General features: G+C 40.5%; 1 long non-coding RNA gene across 2 annotated transcripts in view; it reads right to left on the bottom strand.

Annotated features, from left to right (window-relative positions):
* Positions 1-12,682: 12,682 nt before the first annotated feature.
* LOC309605692 overlaps positions 12,683-23,095 on the bottom strand; it is a 33,711-nt gene continuing 23,298 nt past the window's right edge. For both annotated transcript variants that reach the window (XR_014231505.1, XR_014231506.1), the window contains exon 2: positions 12,683-22,303. This is a non-coding gene — a long non-coding RNA (uncharacterized lncRNA). The remainder of the gene's footprint in view (positions 22,304-23,095) is intronic.

Raw genomic sequence — 23,095 nt, 5'->3', positions numbered from 1 at the left:
TTGGACAGACTTGTACCCTGCTAAAATTCAGGTGGTTCTATTAAGAGGAAGAAACTTTGAACAGATCCTGGGAGATAATTAGCAATTTTTTGTACCTAATGCCTTTTATTTTTGTTTTTTATTTGTATTTATTTTTATTGAGGTATAATTGACACACAACATATTAGTTTCAGGTATATAATACAATGATTTGTATATATTGCAAAATGATCACCACAATAAGTCTAGTTAACATCTGTTACCATGCATAGTTACAGAATTTTTTTTCCTGTAATGAAGACTTTTAAGATTAATCTCTTAGCAACGTTCAAATATGCAATACAGTATTATTAACTGTAGTTGCCATGCTATACATTGTATCCCCATAACATTTATTTTGTAACTGTAAGTTTGTTCCTTTTGGCTACCTTCACCCATTTTGCCCACCACAGCCCCGCCTCTGGTAACCACCAATCTGTTCTTCTCTGTATCTGTGAGTTTGCTTTTCTTTTCTTTCGAGATTTAATGTACAAGCGAGATCACATGATATTTGTCTTTCTCTGTCTGACTTATTTAACACAATACCCTCAAGGTCCATCCATGTTGCTGCAAATGGCAAGATTTCATTCTTTTTTATGACTGAATAATATTTCATTATCTATGTATTCACATCTACTTTATCTATTCATTCATCCACAGACATATATTGTTTCCATATTTTGGCTATTATAAATAATGTTGCAATGAACATGAGGGTGCATATATCTTTTCCAGTTAATGTTTTTGTTTTTCTTCAAATAAATTCCCAGAAGTGGAATTGATGGGTCATATGGTAGTTCTATTTTTAACTTTTTGATGAACATAAATTCTGTTTTCCATAGTGGCTGCACCAGTTTACATCCTTGCCAACAGTGCACAAAAGTTTCCTTTTCTCCACATCCTTGCCAACACTTAGTATTTCTTGTCTTTTTGATACTAGTCATTCTAACAGGTGTGAGGTGATGACTCATTATGGTTTTGATCTGCATTTCTCTGATGACGAGTGATATTGAGCATCTTTTCACATACCTGTTGGCCATCTGTATACCTTTGTTGGAAAAATGTCTGTTCAGGCTCTCTGCCCATCTTTTAAGTAGAAGTGTTTGTTTTTTTGCTATTGAGTTGAATGAGTTCTTATGTATTTTGGATATTAATCCTTTATCAGATATATTTTTAAATGTATTTTTCTATTTAGTAAATCTTTTAATTTTGTTGATGGCTTCTTTTGCTGTACAGTAGCTTTCTAGTTTGATGTAATGCCACTTGCTTATTTTTGCTTTTGTTGCCTCTGCTTTTGGTGTCAAATCCAAAAAATCATCACCAAGACTGATGTTAAGGAGCTTACCACCTATGTTTTATGTTAGGAGTCTTATGGTTCAGGTCTTACGTTCAAGTTTTTAATCCATCTTGAGATAATTTTTGTGTGTGGTGTAAGATAGTGTTCCAATTTCTGTCCAGTTTTCCCAACATCATCTATTAAAGAGCCTGTCTATTAAATATCCCCACTGTATGTTTTTTTGCTGCCTTTTCATAAATTAATTGGCCATATATGCATGGGTTTATTTCTGGGCTGTCTATTCTGTTCTATTGATCTATGTGTTTGTTTTTTTGCCAATACCATACAGTTTTGATTCAACTATTCCTTATTTCCCAAAGGAAGATCCTTAAAGGAAAATTCTGTGGAAAATTCTCTCCCAGCAGGAGCTAACACCTGCTTCCCCTTTCCCTCAACCTCCCACAGTGAGATAATTATAAACGTCTTTAGGCATCTCTTTAAAGAGGCTCTTTTTATGAGTTGAGGTGTCCAGAATCAATTATTGGGTCATTGATTTTCAAATTTGTCAGGTGACAGTGTTGGGGCTCAGGGAAAGCCACCCCAAAATATGCCACAATGGAATATTGATTATTTTGCAGTGAAGTTACTTGAGAAACAGCCAGTGCAAGAAGGGTACTCTGAGTTTCCCCTCTGTCTCCCTAAAAACAGGAAATAAATCTATGTGAAAGCTACCCTTCTAGTACAAGGAGGAAGGGGGACATCCTTAAACCACCAGAGATAGGAAACTCAGAGCCCAAAAGGCTGTATGAACAACTCTTTACCCTTTTTACTTCTTTACTAAATTACTACCCTAAGCCCAAACTCTGTTTAGAGTCTTCACTAATTAAGCACCCAAGCCTAAGTTTCTTTGTCTTGTCAGTTCTTCACAGATTTATTATTTCTTTGTCTAAAAAGTATAAGAGCTTCCTGCCTTGGCCACCTCTTAGGTCCTACTTCTATGAGACTTTGGTACATACAAATTAATTTTTTTCTCCTGTTAATATGTCTTGAGTTAATTTAATTATTAGACCAGCCAAAAGAACTCAAGAGGGTAGGAAGGAAATTTCCTCCCCCTCAACAACAGAGAAATGGAAAATCATGTAAGTGATGGAAATTACAAATGTAGATGCATTTAACTCCCCTATAAAGTGTAAGAATTTTATCAGTCCCCAAAATGGTTATACTATGACTATACCATGTTTTTCTAGTAGGAAACTACACACGTATACTTATTAATAAAACAAGTAGCTACATTGAAAATGATGAAAAACCTGAGCTGCCCAAATAAGTATGGTTCATGATTTCTGAGCTTTTCTATTAATTTTAATTGTGTATTATTTTTTCATTGTTCGGTCATCTGTCAGGACCTGCCACCAGTCAAACAGTGGCAAGTGTAGAAGACTATATAATACAAATAGGAGAAAAGTCTAAAATTGCAAAGAAAGTCTTAGTTATCAACTTAACTTTTCTGTGATTTGAAAAAAGACCGGCATTATTTAATTTTATCAACAAAGTACTTCTGCCAAATGGGGAAAAAACACATTCCATGGGAGACAAATTCCAAGAACCTCTGGAGTGAGCGGTAGACAGTAATTACTAATACTTGATCAAATTAATTATAAAATAAATGTGATGTTTTAAAGGTGGATTAATATGGCAACAATGCTGAAGATGGATAGGAGTAGATGAAGAAAAATAAGGCATGGTGTGCAGAAACTGCTGCATTGCCTCAGGGTGGCAGGTTCCTGATGAGGGGAGTGATGGAAGAAGTGGACGGAGATGTGTGAGAGTAAGAGTCATCACAAAGAAAGGAATGTGAGGACTTGAAGAGTCATTCACGATAGTAAATGATAAAGATGACACTTCTAGTTTCGGTAAATGAGAAATTCACTAAAAATAGGAAATTTGGAAAAGAAAGTTTGAGGAATAAAAATGAATGTGTTTTTATACATTTTATTGGAAATGATGGTATAAAACTTAATAGAAATGAGAATATAAAAAAAGATGGTAATGGCCGACAACCATATGAAATGATGCTCAACATCACTAATCATTAGGGGAATCACAAATCAAAACCACAGTGAGATATCACCTCACACCAATTAGGATGGCTACTCTCCAAAAAACAGAAACTAACAAGAACTGGTGAGGATGTGGACAAATCGGAACCCTGGCACGCAATTGGTGAGAATGGAAAGGGTGCAGCCACTATGGAAAACAGTATGACAGTTCCTCGAAAAATTAAAAATAAAATTACCATAGAATTTAGCAATACCACTTCTGGGTATATACTCAAAATTGAAAGCAGAGTCTCAAAGATATATTTGTGCACACATGTACATAGCAGCATTATTCTCAATATCTGGGAGACGTAAGCCGCCCAAATATCCATCAGTGAATGAATGGATAAACAAAATGTGGTATATACTACAATGGATTATCATTCAGCCTTTACAAGGAAGGAAATTCTGACACATACTCCAACCTGGACAAACCTAAGGGACATTATGCTAAGTGACATAAGCTAGTCACAAAAAGACAAAATACTGTATCATTTGACTTATGAGGTATATAGGGTAGTCAAATTCAGAGAGAAAGGGAATAGAATGGTGGTTACTGGGGGCTAAGGGAGCTGTGAAATGAGGATTTGTTTAATAAGTACACAGTTTCTGTTTTACAAGATGAAAAGTGTTCTGGAGATTAGTCGCCCAACAATGTGAGTATACTTAACACTACCAAAAATGTACACTTAAAAATGATTAAGATGGAAGTTTCATTTTATGTGCATTTTGCCACAATAAAAATAAAAATATGGTACTGCAGTGTGGTGACAAGTGGAGGACATAAAAAAAAATATTTGAAGTTAGCAGAGTTTTTGATGAAGTAATAGAATGTTCTGTTTTGTGATGTACCCACACAGTGGTGGGCATTTTAGAAGCCATCTTTCTATGTAATCGTTATTAATGTTTTATAAAATTGACATTATTTTACCCATTTTTAAAGATGAGACTAGTAAGATTTAGAGAGATTAAGTAACCTGGACCGGCCCCCCAGCTGGCCTGTGGTAATGCCAGGCTTTGGGCTCTCCAAGGTAGGCTGTTTCAAGATGCCATGTCATCTCTGTTGCAGAAGGAAGGAGCTGAAGCCAGAGCTCAGGGAGAACCACAGATTGGTCCAGGAGGGAAGAGGGAAGTCAGGAAAGATTCGGCAGAAGTGCAGTTAGAGAGGGAGAGATACCTAGGATCAGAAAATTGCAGTGTCGTGGGAGTCCAAGGGAGAATTCCAAGGAGGCAATGAAAGGTCCAGAAGTGTTTCTGCCTATTTTTGTGTAACTGCTTATCACACTACCTTTGTACTTAATTACCTCAATTTTGTGCAGAAAAGAAAGCTAGATGGGTCTCATTTGCTTTAATTCTGCTTCTATTATGTTTACTCTTGTAAAGTTCCATTTAAAAAAGTCACTCTGTGCTGCTATTTAATTTTTTATTATATTGTTTGATCCTACTGAAAACACTCACTATTGGTGTCGCTTAAAATATGTTTTCACTTAATTATCTGATGCATTACCCTGGGAAAACAGATTTACCCAAGTTGGATTCCCATACCTCTCTTCCCTATTACTGCCCCTTCCATCACCCCCTACACACACACACACACACACACACAACACACACACACACACACACACACACACCATGATGTACTAGCTGTCTCCAGGATGTCTCATTACTCCTTAAGACTAAAAACAGGAATGTTTTTGAAGGGTAGCAGAATATGCTACCCAAAATACGTCCTTGAGCATAAGGATTATTTTAAGAAACTGTAGATCCAGGAATGTTCTGAAAACAGCGTAAAAGTTGCCCTTTTGTAAGAGAAATTTACATCTATAAAGGAAATCCCCATTTGTAAGGGCTTCTCCCTTTCTGTACCAGTAAGAGAAGGAGGACTTTAAATCACAAGAAACTCACATTAACAGAGAAGCCTCAGAATTAAATCTGCATAACAAACCTTGTCCTGTTTTTTACTGTGCTTCTCCTGGTTCCCTCCTCTAACTAGCCTTTCCCTACCCTACATCTTTGTTTTGTCCTTAGATGAAGATGTGTATAAGGTGGTAGCTTGGGCCATCTCAGGGAGTTTCTGAGGTGTACTTATTAATAAACATCTGTTGGTTTTCTCTCGTTAATCTATCTTTTATTACAGGGGGTCTCAGCCAAGCACTTAGAAGGGTAGAGGGGAAATTACTTTTCCTCTCCTACGCTTTCAAACCCTTGCCATGTCTAATTGTCTAAAATAGGAAAAACTCTGCTCTGTGTTCATGGATTATTAGACTTTAAAAAAAAATTGGCTATGGCAGAAGCAGTGTGCCTGTACTACCGTGCTCTCTTACAGAGGATGATCCTTGTTAGGAAACCCCACGCATCCCTTGAGTTTCTAGAATAACTCCCTATATCCACATGGTCTTGCTTATTTTGAGCCACTGCAATTCAGCTCATTTTCCACCCATTTTTAGTGCTTCCTCCACCTACTCTGGCTCCTGCCAACTTCCCGCCTCCCTCCAAATCAGGCTGCAAAATAGTCACTTGCACCCTGTTCCCATCAGTGTCCAGGGACAAGCCCTCAGACCATTATTATGCTAAAAGCTGCTCTGCAAATCACCTTAGGAAGCAAAGCCAGGAGTACAGAACATGGCCTTCTTGGATTCTTATCCTGTACTTGTGTTCCTGGGATTGATGATTTCACTCCAGGACAGATTAAATATGTCAACTCCAGTCAAATCACCCCACACTATTCCCACCATATGACAGAGTGGAACGGGGGAAGGAAAGAGCACTGGGGCAGGAGTCAGGATGTTAGGTTTAGGTTCTTATGAGGTCATTAAGTAGCTGTGTGGTCCAAGCTCGTACTTTTCTCCTGGCTGAGTGAGTCTCAGGTTTCTCATCTTAAAAAATGAGTTAATTCAGCAAATACTCTCCTGTGTGCAAAATATAAGGGTATTGGGTGAAATAGAATATATTTAATTCAATGAAAACGTATTGAGTGGTTACTGTGTGCAAGGCACATTTCAAATAATATTAATTGAGTACCTACTATGGGCCAGGTACCGTTCTAAATGATATGGGAAGCAAAGGATACAAAGATAGAAAAGGTTAAATAGCAAATCAGAGCAAAAGCTAATGAACTGACACATGGAAAGGAATAATTAATAACAAATTAATGGTTAAATAATAAAGAGATTCAGGACATAGGGAGAGAAGGAGATACACTAATGACCAATGGAGCTATCACCTAAAAAGACAAAATGAATAGAAGAGTGCTGTGGAAGGTATAAAATGCTATAAAATCTCAAGAATAGTATTATTACTTTAGGCGCTCAAAGTCTGCAATTCTTAATGCTGAAATAAAACCACACTAAATGTTCATCCCAATAAAATGCTCTCTAAGATGATCACACTGATGGAATGCAGTGCATACATTGGTTGCGTGTGGATTTTGACATTGGGCAGATCTGGGTTCAAAATCCCTCCTAATAATTCTGCCATTTGGGGGCCATCACTTATATTCTTTACCTCAGTTTCCTCATCTCTAAAATCAGTTTAACGATATTATCAACGTCCTCAGCTTGTTGAGGATCAAATGAGATAATGCTTACCAGGTGCTGAGCTAGATGGCTGAAAGCATGTTGGTTATTTTTCATAGCATATATCTTTGTCACATTCTTAATGCCATTTTCAAAATTTTCAATATTGCTGGCTTTTACACAAGATACTCTGTTAGGTAACGTGGGGACTCAATAAAGAAAATAGAGCGCCGGTCACTGACATGCACCTGAAGAGGGATTCAGGACACGAGGAAGCCTTTGATAACTAGTAGCACAAAGTGTTGGGGAAAAAGACAGTTTCCCCTACCCTTCTAGGCTCTTCTCACTGGTCTAAGAATTAAATTGACATGAGACAGATTCACAGGAGAAAATAAAACAAAATTTAATAACATGTATATATGGCAGAGACCCAGGAAAACCGAGTAACTCACCAATGGGCCAAACCCTCACTTTCAAATACCATCTTTAGCTGAAGACAAGAAGAGGCTGTTGAGGGTAGTGGTTTGGAGCTTCAAAGGGGAGGAAGGCAATTCATGTGCAGATGGGAAAGCAAACGTTTGGTAAACAAATGTGCAGAGGTAGTGGGACACAGAGAGGAATTTTAACACACAGACTTTTTAGGTTCCTCCCTGTCTACACACCTAGTTCAGACTGTAGTGGTCTAGCGGGATAGCTCCTTCCTGGAACAGGTTCTCTACCTACATTTTTTTAGGCAGTTAGGGGGAGGTCAAGGTTTCTTCCTGAATCTTTCAGGCCTTGATTGTTCTCAGCTCGAAATAATCCTCATGCCAAAGAGACATTTTGGGGTGGCAAATTTTATTCCCCTACAAAAGCAACTAAGTGACTGCAGAATGTCACCCTATCCCTGCCTGCACAGTAAAGCCAATCTACTGACACCGGGCTGTGGTGAAGGAAAGTGCAACATTTATTGTAAGGAGCCATACAAGGAACCCAGAACAGTTGGTGCTGAAAAAGCCTGAATGGCCCGATGGGTTTCAGCACAGCATTTTTAAGGGCCAGGTAAGGGAGGGGGGGCGGGTCGCAGGATATGTGATCAGTTCACGCACAGTTCTCTGATTGGATGATTGCGAGGTAACAGGGCAGTGTCACAGGGGTTAACGTTATGATTCCTTAGGCTCTAGTAGGCATGGGGGCTACGTGTTCAAGGTCATCAAGTAGTTAACATCTTCCCTTTGGTGGGGGGTTTAGCATCTGTAAAACAACTCCGGAAATGTGCATCAGATACTATTATCTGGGTACTTCAGAGAGGAGCTAAAGCAGAGAATATGGGGGAAGGGTCTGCCCCAGAAGGCCTCATAGGGTCTTGCCTGGTGACAGTAGTAAATATTTGGGAAAAGAAGTCATCGCGGTGGACTGGTCAGCAGATACAGGGTGGAGAGGGCTGGGAGCTGGGCAGGAGCTCAGGGTTGGGTCTGGCCAACAGCAGAGGTGAAGAGTCTGATGGGACAAACTAGCTCTCCGAGTAGTTGATGTCAATAGTGACCGGCAGCCCGTGCTGCCAGGTGACGCAGAACCAGGAACCCCAGCAGGTGAGTGGAGCTACTAATGAGAACGCAGGTAGGAGACACTGAGAAATTCAGACCGATGGGTTGGCAACATCTGGACCTGCCCTTGGGTAGCAAGGCCTGGCCACTGGGCTGAGGTGCAGAACAAGTTTCGAAGAAAGAATTAATGTCTAAAACCGGAGCACGTGGGAGCATGTTGGTTTAAGAAGCGCTATTTGCAAAGAAGTTAACCCACAGCTAGAAGCCCAGCATGGGAGCCCCGAGGCCCTGGGTCCGAGGTCCACGGTCACTCGCTTAGAGGTGAACTGCGATTGTTTCAATCCTTGGTCCTTCAGAGGGTCATTCTTGGTAACTAGGGAGGGCTTTGCTGTTGGAAGGCTGAGGAAGGCAGCTGCGGGGGAAGAGAGGTGGGGCTGTTCACCGCTAAACGGAGACTGGGATTCGTTAGCTAAAGAAAAGTTACACAGTAACTGCCACACCAGGTCTTCGTGGTTGTTGTGTTCAGATTGTTTTGGAACTAATTGGAGGCACCAAGACTTAGAGAAAGATTAAAGGAATTGTCAAGAGTGGAGCATGGTAGACTGGCTTCTATTACCAGCACCACTGATTCTCTCCAAGAGGCAGTTTCATCACCTATAAAAGTTTATCCTACTTGCTGTCCTCAATTCCACAAACGTTGGTTGTGGCTCTCCTGTGCCATATGTAGTGCTAGGGAAACTCACAGAAGAGGGACGCGTGGCCCTGTCTGGTGGTGGGTGTGGGGAGTACGGGGCACAGTCTATCAGGAAAGAGCAGGAGAGAAGGAAGAGGATGAGATGCGTAGGGTTAGTGGGTACCAACTCGGTACTTCCTACATGTGATCTCATTTAAAGAGCTCAGCAAGGTGATGGGGCAGGTGTTACTATTTGCCCTCTCGAAAATGGAGTGATGAAGGCCTGGAGGTGAGTTAGACAACCTGTTCAAGGTCATAGCACTGGTAAATGGCGAAGCCATGGTTTGAACCCAGCTCTCTCTGATCCCAAACCTATGATCTTCCCAACTTCTCATCGGGGGAGAGAGCTGGGCAAGCAACTCATCTTCAGTGCGTGTTTGAAGCCCAGCATCATCAGAGCACGGGGAGGAAGAAGGGGAAGTTTCATCTGGGTTTAAAAAAAGGTGACATATGGAGAAGCACAAAAAGGGCGTTTAGGAAAATCAGGCAGTGTGATTTGTGTGAAAGTGCATTTTTTTTAGGCTGTGGACAGAATCTGAGGGTGTGAAATTGCAAAGATAACCTTCTTTCTCTTTAGCCTTTTCCACTAAGGCATCTGGGGATGAGCAAACTATGAGCACGGGCATCATCTATCCCTCAGATGTGAGAGGGTGGCCTTAATGGGACAGGATGAAAATCAATAATGTTATCACTTTGGAGCAAGAAGGTGGTTGACGGAGCACAAAATCTCAGCAGTCTGACAAGGCAAAGGCAGCCTTGGTCCGGGGCAACTGATATTGATTATAATGATCTCAAAGCAATTAGCACATGGATCTGCCTCCCATTCATTTTGCCTTCCTTCCCAAATCTGTACATTCAGGGCCAGGAGGAACCATTGCTCCCTGGGGTGCTGGCTCTGCTATTTGGAAGGACATCAAGAGCCGCAGGGTTCTGCCATCAGCTTCTCATCACACAGGGCTCAGCAGGAGTAAGAGGGAGTTTTAGAATGTTTGGGGCACCCAGGACCACAGGCAGGATTACACAGCAGGCAAACCATATCACATTGGTGCTGCACTGAAGCTCTGGGGTCCTGAGTGCTGGTCTTAAGACAGTTGTTCATTTGCTGTGACTTTGGACAAGTCACCATCTCTCTGGGCCTCAGTTTCCTTGTCTTTAAAGGGAAGGGGTTAAGCTAGAAATGTTCTTTCTCTGCTTTGGTTTGGTGGATGTGTGTACGTGTTTGTGTGTGTGTGTATGTGTGCATGTGTGTGTATGTGTCTGCATAATGTTTATGTGTATATGTGTGTGTATGTTTGTGTATGCATGTGTGTGTGTGTGTGTGTGTTCTCTCTGAAGAACTAATAACCCTTGACTCTTGGTCCCTCATTGGTTTGTAGTTTATCTTCGGGTACTTAGCTCTTCCTCATCTTCCTCTCTGCTTTCTTACTTTGGAACATGCATACAGTTTGAGAGCTGAGAACATCTGATTTTTTTCCAATGGGCTTTATTCAACAAGAATGGACCTGGCACGAATTATATGCCAAGGAATGTGCTCAAAGCATGGGATACAATATAAATGTGACAGTTAATTTTATGTGTCAAATTGACTAAGCCACTGGGTGCCCAGACATTTGACCAAACATTATTTTGAGTGTGTCTGTGAGGGTGTTTACAGGTGAGATTAACTTTTGAATCTGTAAATTATGTAAAGCAGATTGCTCTTCCTAATATTGGTGGGTCTCATCCAATCAGTTGAAGGCCTGAACAGAACAAAAAGGCTGGCCCTCAATGAGTAAGAGGGAACTCCTCCTGCCTGACTGCCTTCAAGCTGGGACATTGTCTTTATCTGGCCTTCGGGCTAGAACTATACCAGCTGCTCTCCTGGGTCTCTAGCTTGTTGACTGCAGATCTTGGGACTTAGCCTCTGTAATCACCAAGTCCTTATGATAAATCAATCTCTATCTATCATCTATCTATCTATCTATCTATCTATCTATCTATCTATCTATCATCTACCTACCTATCTATCATCTACCTACCTATCTATCTATCATCTCTGTCTCCATTGGTCCAGTTTCTCTGGAGAGCTCTAGTGCAATGAATAAGGCATCCATGTTGAGAAGTGCTTCCCATGTCTGATTCTTGCTCTGCTGCTCTAATAACCTTCTGTGGGACAGGAGGTAGTGTTTTGCCATAAAATAGTGTCCCAAACTTTGCTACACATGAGCATCACCTAACCTGGAGAGTTTTGAACAATCTCAATACCCAGATTGCACCTCAGACCAACTCAACCAGAATGTCTGGGATGGGACCCAGGCATCAGTATAATTTAAAGATCCCCAGGTGATTCCACTATGGAGGAAAGCTTGGGAATTACTGCCTTAAAAATAAGAACTGGAGGTCTTTGCTAACTTTTGATGATTTCAGGTGTATAATTAAACTTTGACTAAAATAGCATAGAATAACTTTCTCCTTCATCATAGGGAAGTAACTTTGGATAATGATAACTACCATGGACTGAGCATCTGTTATGTGTCAGGCGTTGATGTGGGACTTTGCACACATGAGCTCTTTAGTCTCATTTTATGGATGATGTAAGTAGGACTCAGAGAGATTAAATGACTTTGCTGAATCTGCAAATGTATGCAGAATCACGATTCGAGCCAGGTCTGTCAGGACACATCCACACTCTCCACCACTGTATGCTGCCCCTCCAGGTGGCACCTGGGTGTGGTGCCCACCCAGGCTCCAGCTCATAGTTTCAGGAGTAAGAACGAGGTGTTGGGGACCCACTCAGTCCCATTCCTCCATGAAGCATTCCATGCCTTCTCTAATACTTCCAGATGTCCTCCTTCTCTTTCTGAATATACAGCTTAGATCTGATTCACATGTTTTACAATATTGGCTAATTGTGTGATGTTTTTCAGCAAGCTTAGGCATTCCTTGGGATCTCTCCTTTTTTTCTTTGTTCTTGATACCTGGAACAGTGAGCGGGAGTACATAGTAGGTGCTTACTAAGTACTTCTGAATTAATTTATGTCTAGGCACAGAGCAGGGTCTTCCCAAATGCCTGGCCGTAGAGTGCAGTAAAGCAGACTTGTAGAATCGGAAGAGGCAGTGTGTAATGCAGTTGGGAAGAACAGTAACTCTTGTGGACATGTGGGACCCCATCACTGGGTTCCATTTTGCCCTGGCCCCCCCAGGTACTACCACTTGGGCTTTTGCTATCCTAATAGGGTCTCCATCCTCATGTTCTCCTGCAACTGATGTATCTGGGTCCAGTTGATCCTTTTTAATACTTAGGGCAAATGATGTTTACGTTTGGTACCAGAAGGGTTTTCATACTTGAAGAACTGGTAAGATCTAGGAATGAGTCATTGGGATGACAGGTAGTCCACCAATTTTTCTCACACGAGTACATCTGAGTGTGTGGTGTGAATATTTGTGTGTGTGACTGACAGTGTGAGTACGTCTGTTTAGGGGAGTCTGTGTGTGTGTTGGTGACCTTGTACCAAAGCATATGCTTCTTTCCCTTTTTCTCACTTGCTTCATGCAGGATGAGTTATTTAACACGTTTGATTCTTTTACTTTGTTCCTTATGAGTTTATTGGATTACACATCAGCCCCCAGGGGTTTGGACTCCTTCGTGTGATCTAGTCATTAGCACCATTCCTGCATTTTAACTCTCTTAACTGGAATCAGCATAGTCATGACAGTCAACTTTAACTGAAGATTCCTTTCACTCTGCTTTTTGAGAGGAAAAGAGAGGTAAAGACCCATGAGAGAGAGGGTAGGATTCACTAATCCTGCCCTGCCTGTGTGCTGGAGAATATCCATCATGGTAGTAATAGTACCTGCTGTTGTATTTGTCTCAACGCTGATGGACCCCACGGAAACAGGAACTTAGTGCCATTGACTGGGTCAGGCTTAACTGGCACATGATATTCAGTAAATGTTTGCTGAATGAATGAGGTGGGGTGAAACAGAAGGCCTCCTTCAAAAAGAAGTTTTATAAGTAACATAAAAAATTGGCTTCTGGAACCAGTGTTTCATTTAATAAAAATGAAGATGTTAAAACTAAAGTATGGTCTTTGTTTTTTTTTCTGAAACTCAGTTTTCTTTATATAGTCCAAGCTTCCATAATGATAAGATAGCTTTGCAATGATATCATCATCTCATAAATAAAACATGATTTAGCAAAATGGCAGGGTTTTTTTACACTTTGAGCAAAACAAATGTCTGAACTCTCATGTGTGGGTAGCTGAGTGGGGTCCCCACTCTGGGGTAATGCTTACTTTGTGGGTTCTGGAAGCTTCGGAAGAGGTGTGCTTTGTGCATCTTTGGCTGCAGAGACTGGGTTTTATAAGCCTTACATTCTCTCAAGTCTCAGCACTAAAGAAAGGGCTCAATAAATGCTTGGGATGAGATTAGAAATAACAAGCATGCTTGAGTGAAGCAGACCTATTTGCCTAAAATCAATTCATTGGATGATTAATTTATAGAATTATTGATAATTGATTTACCAATTAATTGTTGTTTCTGTTAATTACTTAGAGTTTAAAGTAAGTTTTTTGTTTTTTTTTTTTACATCATATGGTATAATTTATGTATTCCTGTTCTTTGGGTTTATGCTTGTTGGGAATAACAGTTTCAATCCCACAGCTAACATCATACTTGATAGTGAAAAGCTGAAAGCATTCCCTCTAGGATCAGAAACAAGAGAAGGATGTCCACTCTTGCCACTTTTATTCAACATAATTTTAGGAGTCCTAGTCACAAAAATCAGAGAAGAAAAACAAATAAAAGTAATCCAAATTACAAAGGAAGAAATAAAACTGTCACTGTTTGCAGATGACGTGATACTATACACAGAAAATCCTAAAGATGCCACCAGAAAACTACTAGAGCTCATAAATGAATTTGGTGAAGTTGCAGGATACAAAATTAATATACAGAAATCTGTTGCATTTCTATAAACTAACAATGAAAGATCAGAAAGAGAAATTAAGGAAACAATCCCATTTACCATCCATCAAAAAAAAAAAAAATACTAGAAATAAACCTACCTAAGGAGGCAAAAGACCTGTACTCTGAAAACTATAAGACACTGATGAAAGAAATTGAAGATGACACAAACAGATGGAAAGATATATTGTGTTCTTGGATTGGAAAAAATAATATTGTTAAAATGACCATATTATCCAAGGCAATCTACAGATTCAATGCAATCCCTGTCAAATTACCAATGGCATTTTTCACAGAACTGGAACAAAAAATGTTTAAATTTGTATGGGCACACAAAAGGCCCTGAATAGCCAAAACGATCTTGAAAAAGAACAGAGCTGGAGGAATCACGCTCCCTGACTTCAGATTATATTACAAAGCTATAGTAATCAAAACAGCATGTCCCTTTTGCATTTTGAATTGACTTCTGTCATGGTACAACTAAGGGTTTTGCAGGTGGTAGAATAGGTTCATTTCTTCCATTGCACTTCCAACTCAACTGCCCTTTTCATTTCTCTTAATTCACAGAACTGCTTTCTTGAGTGGGAGAGAATGGGAGGGAGTCACAGCAGGTTTACAGGGAACTGTATTGGAGTTTGAGCTACATGTAGGTGCCTGTCACCAAGGCATGTGTTGTGGGTCTCTACACATCTTCACACCTCACCACACTCATGTGTGCACACAGACACAGATACTCATGTCTATTTCTACATCTGTCTTCTCCCTAGTCATATGTAAGCCCTTTCTGGAGGCACATGCTTTTTCTTGGTTAGTCCAGGAAATAAAAAAACTCAGTTTCTGGTTAATTTTCACATGTCCATGAAAACTTAAATTTCTTTAGAAATAAAGCTTGTATATCTGCTTATAAAACATTGAGATTTCAAAAAGAGCTCAGATTCTGAAATAGAAAGTATATATAAAATTGGCCTTCAACTGGGCTGGGCCGGCAAAGTATAAATTTAAAAAGGAGTGGAAAAATGAGTTAACTGGGCTGAGAATAGTAAACACACATCAGATTCTGTGTAAGAGCCCTGTGATTCTTTATATATAATACCTTCTGGATACCACCATTTCCATTCTTCTGTTTTGAGTGGATTTGCCTTATGTTGCCCCATTCTCTGCTGTGCTGCTCCTTGTCCTTCAGCCCTTAGGTTAACTACCACCTCTTCAACTTGACCTTCCTTGACCCCTTGCTCCTCACCAGCCCCTGTGCCCCAGGCAGCATTCTGCTTTCTTTTAATCATAGTACTCATCTCTGCAGAACATTAAACAGTTTTTTGTTTTTCTGTCTCCCACTCACTCATCACTGGGTCCCAAGTTCAGTGAGAGCAAGAAGCCAGTCTCCCTGCTTAGCTGTGTCCTTGGCACCTGGAAGATCTGACCCAGAGGGTCCTCGGGAAGGTTTCTTGCATGAGTTCTTGAAACCACACTTTATTCCATAGAAGCATGAACACCTTATTTTTCTCAGTATCCTGGGGTGTCATGTGTTCAATTAATTTTTTTTCTCTTTTAATATTGGGGACAGTGGGTTTTACCATATACATGTTTTGAATTCTTATGGGTTCAAATGTATCCTTTATGGTTTCTCACTTTGATGGCATAATTAGAAAATCCTTCATATAAGGATGATAAAAATATCCACCTGAATTTTCACCTGGTGTTTTTATGTGTTTGCTTTACATTTAAATATTTAATCCATCCTGAATTTATTTTGGAATAAGACACATGGTAAGAATCCAAATTAAATTTTATTCAAACTGCTAGCCAGTTGTCCCAACACTATTTATTAGAAATATTTTCATTTCTCTGCTGATTTGAAGTAACAGCTTAATAATCTGCTAAATTCCTCTACATGCTTGTGTCTTTCTCAGGACTGTATTCTGATCCATTGATCTGTCAGTCAAGCTCTGTCCTAGAACCACAACACTTTAATTATTGTAGCTTTATTATAGCATAACTTCTTACCTAGAAGGACAAGTGTCTCTTTCTCTAAACCCCACTATTATTTTCTTTTAAAATACTTTCATTTTTTTCTTAAATCAGAAGTATTTTTTCAATTTTCAAAAAAAAGTGCTAGTGGATTTATTGGGGTTGCCTTAATGGGATACATTATTGTTTTTAGGCTTGCCCATCTAAGCATTTGGTATGTTTCTTGACTTATTGTAATTTTTTATGTCCTCCAAGACTTTATTTTCACATTTTCTTTTTATACTTGATGATGTCTGGAGAATAAAACATCCTTAAAGTCTTCCACTCCATTTGTCCTTTTCCATATGTTTCCTGTGGTTTAGAGCCCCTCTCTATATGGAACCAATTTCATCTGGGTTGAGTCAGGGGGTAGTGAGAGTCACCGACAATGTTTGGAAGGACTTGAGAGACTTCCTCTCTGAAAGAATGGCTAGAGTCTTCCATGACTGTCAAAGTTTCAGAAAACAGAGAGGAGTTTGCCAGGTCCCAGCCCTTCAGGCTAAACAATAATCCACAGCAGGCCATGTGTTAATCTTCTCCAAGCAGTTGATTTGTTTGTCACCCTGACTCTGCTAAAGTAAGACAAACATCCATTTGAACTCACCTTCTGGTGATACACCAGAGGCTTGACTCTGAGGGTCATAGATGTTGACAAGTAACCACCTAAAACCTGAAAAGAGACATTATTTCAGTGTAAATGTTGCATGGGGATAAACAAAAGTGATTAAGATTAACTTCCGTTGATAAGAGTTCGGGCCCTGGACTTGAACTGTCTTGTTTCAATTCCTGGCTCCATCATTTACCAGCCTGTCTCCTGGGCTAAGTACTTCACCTTTCTGTCCCTCGGTGGCATCATCTGTCACAGGGGGAATAATAATCATCCTTCCTGCATGGTTTGCTAGGTCAATTAAATGTGATATTCCCTCTAAGTGCTTAGAACAGTGTCTCACTCAATACATGATAATGATCATTTTAATTATTCTTGTTCAGTTACTCTACTGGATTGAGAGATCCTTAAGATCAAGGAGTATCCTCCTGCATCTAGCAGAGTGCCCACCATGGAATAAGGCACTCAGGGAGTGTTTGACACATTTAATCTTCTTCTTATTATCTCAGAGTAGAATTTGCACCACAATAGACTACATTTACCCATGCATGAGCTTGTAAGTTTCTTCTGAAAATTTTTATCATCTCTCCTGGGTCTGCAGTTTCTCTCTTGACTGACTCTTTCTCTCCCACCCCTCAAATATTCTCAATAACCACTCCGTACAGTCTTGTTTCGTTACGGCCCCAGTTCCCACACATTCCTGAACTCATTTCTGTCTGCTTTTACCCCTCTATGCCACTGCACTTGCTTTTGCTGAAATCTCTAATGACCACCTGATGGCCAAACCCAGTGGACGATCTTCATGCCTTCTTAATCTTACTTGATATGTATGAATTTGCACTAGATCACAAACTTCACACGAGGAAGGACTTATTCTGTCTTAATCACTGTTAAATTCCTGGTGCTTAGAACAGTCTCTTCACCTAGTAGATACTCAATAAATATTTGCTGGATGAATAAATTTGTAAATAGCAGTCACACTGTTGTCTATTTACTCCATTTTCAAACATTCTTTCCATCTTCCTTCATAGAAACATTACCCTCTTATTTTCTTCTGGCAATTCCTTGGTGCCTTTCTTTTCTCTGTCCATTTCTCAGATGCCTTTGTTCTACAGAGTTTAGCTCTTGGCTTCCTCTCTTAAAAGCTTCCTGCATGACCTCTTATACATCTATGTTTCAAACACCATCTACACATACACTGGTTACTTCTACATCTTCATCTCTATCCAAATTCATTTTAATATCTTTAGACAACTTAGTCAATTGCCTATAGGATGCCTCAATATCTCCCTGAAATTTAAAAAAATATCTCCCAAATGGAACTTATTATTTTTGTCAGATTTGATGTTGAAAATGTAAAATACAAAGTAAGTAATTAGTTGGAAGCCAAAACATTACCATAATTGCGTACAGACCTTAGCTTGGAGAGCACTATTTTGTGTGACAAATGGTCTCACTAACTGAGCCCCAGAATTGTATAGACCTACTTACTCAGTTCTGAACTGAGCAATGTGAGTGTGGGGTGTATCTATTTACAGAGCAACCGCATTCTCTTATTTGCAGGTGTTATACAGTGCTAAGGCAATATAACTGTGCAGTTGTTGAAGGGTAAGAAACTGACTCCATCTTATGTCCTCAAGTAATCATGAACCAACTTGGACCATTTGGTGGTGGCTCACTCTTGAGTTTGGGAGCAAACCTCCTAAATCCAAGATTAGTTACTCCATCACTTTCTTCTTAAGGATACAGAATGGGGGAGCTAGTATACTTGCTAGGCCTGGCATTAATACTTTAAACCTAGAGCCTCCCTAGTTCTCTGAAATACATGCCGAACGCAACTCTTTTGAAGTTTAAAAACAGCTAGTATTGTAAATTCCCTGAAGTCTATAACAATAGCATAAGGACAGGCTCTCTTTTTCCTAATGTTGAGTCATTGCCGAAGCTGTGCTTGCTTACTAAGGACTCTATCGCCTGCCAGCATCTTCTGAGGCCCTACATGGGCCACACATGTGTACTTGGGCCCGTTGCTATCTAATTCAAGGTCAAGCTATCACTACCTGCACCCTAAAATCCCCTCCTGAGAGGTCAATCCCTTTGCTGAGAACCTCTCCACTCACACCACTGGAACAAGCCTCTGCTGATGCAGGCAGAGCTGGAGGCTGAATATTACCTTTATTAATGATAAAGACTAATTTGATGGATATGACTTATTGTGAGTGTCAAAGGAATTTATAACACAACCTCAGAACTAGGAGGGTTTACCCTCTGGATCAGGGCAGTGAGGGGCCTTGGCGGGCCTCCTTATATGGAGGGTGTCCTTGAGAAGAGAAGCAAAGCTCTGTGCTCTCTCTGGTCAGGCTAGCTCCTAAAGGAGAAGAACGGAGTTGCTGAGCTGGACATGCCCAGTTTGTTTCCCCAAAGTTACCCACAGGAAACTCTTCCACTTCTCCAGGGGAGGGGTAAGAGGTGGGGAAAGAGGCTATGCATGTTTAGGAGAAATCTCTCTGTAGTAGAATTAGGGGTATTTCCCCCTAACACTATTCCTCCTCTAAGATACAGTTAACACATGATCATCTACTCAATCACTTAAAGCAGCAACTGATAGACATTCTACATCTGGGTTGTTCAGTACAGTAGTCACTGGGTATTCAGGCTATTGAGTGCTTGAAATGTAGCTAATCCAGATTCAGATATGTAATAATTATAAAATACACACCAGGTTTTGAAGAAAAAGAATGTAAAAATGTCATCGACATTTTTATGTTGATTACATATACAGTAAGTCCCCTACATATGAACATTCAAGTTGCGAACTTTCAAAGATGCAGACGTGTGTTCCACCAACGTCAGGCATGAGTGAAATTGCAGCTTGCCCTCTGTCTCCTATTGCTGATGATTCTTCAGCTCTACAATTTCCCACCTCCTCTCTCTCCTCCAGTCAGTACCTCTTCTTGCCTGTTCCTCGATGCCAGCCCCTGCATGCCAACTGTTGCACTGTACTACTGTACTTTTCAAGGCACTGTACTATAAGATTAAAAATGTTTTCTTTATTTTTTGTGTTTGTTTGTTTTGTATGTATTATTTGTGTGAAAAGTATTATAATCCTAATACAGTACAGTACTATATAGCCGATTGTGTTAGTTGGGTACCTAGGCTAACTTTGTTGGACTTACGAACAAATTGGACTTACAAACAAATTGGACTTACGAACGTGCTCTCTGAATAGAATTTGTTCGTATGTTGGGGACTTACTGTATTGAGTTAAATAAAATATGTTATTAACATGAATTCCACTTACATACATGGCTTCATTATATTTCCATTGGACAGCATTGCCACAGACCAATGGTTCCCAAAGCATCTAAAAACGCAGACTCTGTTGCAGTTTACTACTTTTATAAAATTCAATAAAAATATCTTGCTGTGAAACTTCTTAAACTCTTACTCTTGATTCTGTACTTATTTCATTGCCAACTGGTAACAAACAGTTTGGGTCGGGCCCTGGTCTGAAGATCACATTCACAAGCACTTTCTAGGCTTCTATTCCACTGAAGCCATGAATAATTAAGTTCTACCAATTAATCTTGCTCCTACACATGCTATGGCCATCCCCTCTTGTCTATCTCCATTGCTTCTTCCTGAGTCCAGACCTTTATTTCCTGCCTGGATTATTGTAGGTGACCACTTCATGGTCTCCCTGCCAGCCCTCTTAGAAACCCAAACCCATCCATGTTTGTAATTACTTTCACAGTGACCCACATGAAAGGGAAACCTGATCCTATCACTTCCCTTCCTAAAACTCTGCATCTCCTTCTTATGCTTCCTTGTCAAAGTACAAAATTTGTGTGTCACCTGAAGCCACCCATGAGTTGGCCCTGGCTTGCCATTTCAGGTCACCTTTAGCCCATTCCCTACACCATAATGGCAGATGGTAATTCCTGGAATCAACCATGTACCAGATCCTCTACAGAAAGCACCATCTCATGGAATCCTTGTAAGAATCTGAAATATAGGCAGTATTTCCCCTACATTATAGATGTTTACAACCAAAGCTCAGATGAGTTGAGTGATTTGTCCAAGAATATTCTGGTGATAAGAAGCCGAGTCAGGGTTTGAACTTGGATCTATGCTTTTTTCTAGGTGACATGGAGCTTTTGGGGGTTCCTCCCACCCTCTCCTGCTTCTGGGTATTAGCATAGGCTGTTCCCTCAGTTCCCCATCTTCTATTCCTGATTCATTTCTACTTTTTTTTTTTTTACAATACCCAAATTAATTGTTGACTCCTACCTGATGCATTTCTTGAAACCTCCTAACTCCCCAAAGCCCAGTTTCCTCTGGAATCCTTTCATGGTTCTAGTTTAACACAAAACACATTGTGTGGTAATTTAGGGCTTACTTTGAGCTCCTGGGACAGGAACCATCCTCTGTGTTTAGCATTATGTCTGTCACGTGAGAGATACTTCATAATTCGTTCATTCATCTTTTCATATATTTAATAAATATCTATTAAATGAGAGAGAAAAGACCCTGTTTTCATGGAGCCTACCTTACTAGTTGGGGAAAATTGAAAGGATAAGCTAAAAATTACAAAATGCATGTGCATCTATTTTGCTTACCTGTTCCTCCTTTTTATGATTGAGCACCCACTGACTGTGATGATCTTTGCCAGGGGTGCGCTCACTTTGCCTGACTACAGCAGCTGCCACATTTCAGGGTAGCCATCTGTTTCATTGCACCGCCATCCCCAGGCGTGAAGCCTGTTTGACAGGGGCCGGCTGGCTGCTGTTCACCCTCATCTGTTCTGCTTCTCAGAGCTAAGTGCTCCCCTTTCCATTTGGGGAATATCCCAGGAGTGCCCAGGAAATTCCCTTCTAGTTCCTCTCCACCACTCTGTCACGTGTCATATGTTTACAGCATAAGTGTTTATGTTCACTGAGGGCAGGCTGGTCAGTGGTCCACTGAGCCTCAATCTGATCTTCTGGGTTAGCAAGATTTGAAGCAAACCATGACCTCTCTGAGCCTTAGTCTCCTCATCTGTGAAATGAGATTAGACTATTCTAAAGTTGATGTCTGGCATCCTTCCCTGTCTCCAGGAGTCTAGCGTTAAAACTATTTAACAGCTACAACAGATGTACTCATTCATTCAGCAATTATTTATTGAGTGCCTACTATGTTCCAGGTATTGTCTTAGGTGCTGGGGATAAGGCAGTCAATGAAGCAGTCTTATTGATACTTTTCATGGGGTTTATGCTCTGGCTGGAGGATCCAGGTAAGCAAGTGAATGCATGGCTATATCAGATGGTGATGAGAAGACAGAACACAACAACTGAGTGGGTGGGGAGCAGAGACCTGAAGGAAATGAGGCACTATGCAGAAACTTATCCTTCTCGACGCACCTGGCAATCCATTCCATGCTTTTCTCCCATGGCAGTCTGTTATTGCAAGCTCATATCCATGGACTTTTTCTTTCCTCAGAAAAGCTCTTAGAATGATAGAAAAGACAGTCAGATATGCTCTCCATTTGCCAGCATCGCTAACTTCACTCCAAACCTGTACAATTTCTGTGTTTCAGGCCCTAAGCAGAAGAGCAGAGAGGAGGATGTTTAGTGGCCAGCGGTCAGCAGCACCTTAACCCCAAGGCACAGCTGCTGTTCCTCACAATAGAACAGCCACGTGTATGAGCACTCTCCCTGCCCTAACACACAGCATCTCTAGACAGTTACGTATAGGAGATACACGTTGATGCAGAAGACTATAGCAAGATCTTGCCAGCGTGCTTCATGGGGTAAATGGCTACCGCTGGGCCATCTTCACCTCAGCCCTTCTCGTACCACCCCACCTGCTCCGGTGGGTGTCCACTCTGGGAAAAATCACTAAGTGATCTGTGTGTCCTTATACTGACTTTTCATTCCATGTCCCATTCCTAAGGCTGTTTATGGAGAAAGATGGTAAAGCAAAATGGAACTTCCCCTCATGGGATTTATTTTCAGTATTCCTTCTTTTTACCCTATACAGAGCTTCACTGCCATTCATAATGTTGATGGTGATTTTAACATAGCCTCTAATTTGGTGAGACCAATGGACATATTTACCTTTCAATTCCTCTTTAGTTCAATGAAAAAGGAGGAAGCTTTGAGGAGACCCACTTCTGCTTCCTCTTTGTGTCCCATACCAGGAATCCCAAATAAAAGTAAGACAAAGTTGTGTTAGGTAGAAAGAAAAAGCCCAGAGTCTTTTATTCATTGAATTAACTCTTCGGGTCAACTATCAGTAGATCAATTTATTAGCTACTAGTGGGCTGAGGGTTACACATATGCATACATGACTTATCTGCATTGACTAGAAGCCAGCTTCAGGAATATTGGTC

The sequence above is a fragment of the Balaenoptera borealis genome (assembly GCF_965194805.1).
Source record: "Balaenoptera borealis genome assembly, chromosome: 1".
Classification (NCBI taxonomy): domain Eukaryota; kingdom Metazoa; phylum Chordata; class Mammalia; order Artiodactyla; family Balaenopteridae; genus Balaenoptera; species Balaenoptera borealis.
This window is presented reverse-complemented; position numbering and strand designations above follow the sequence as displayed.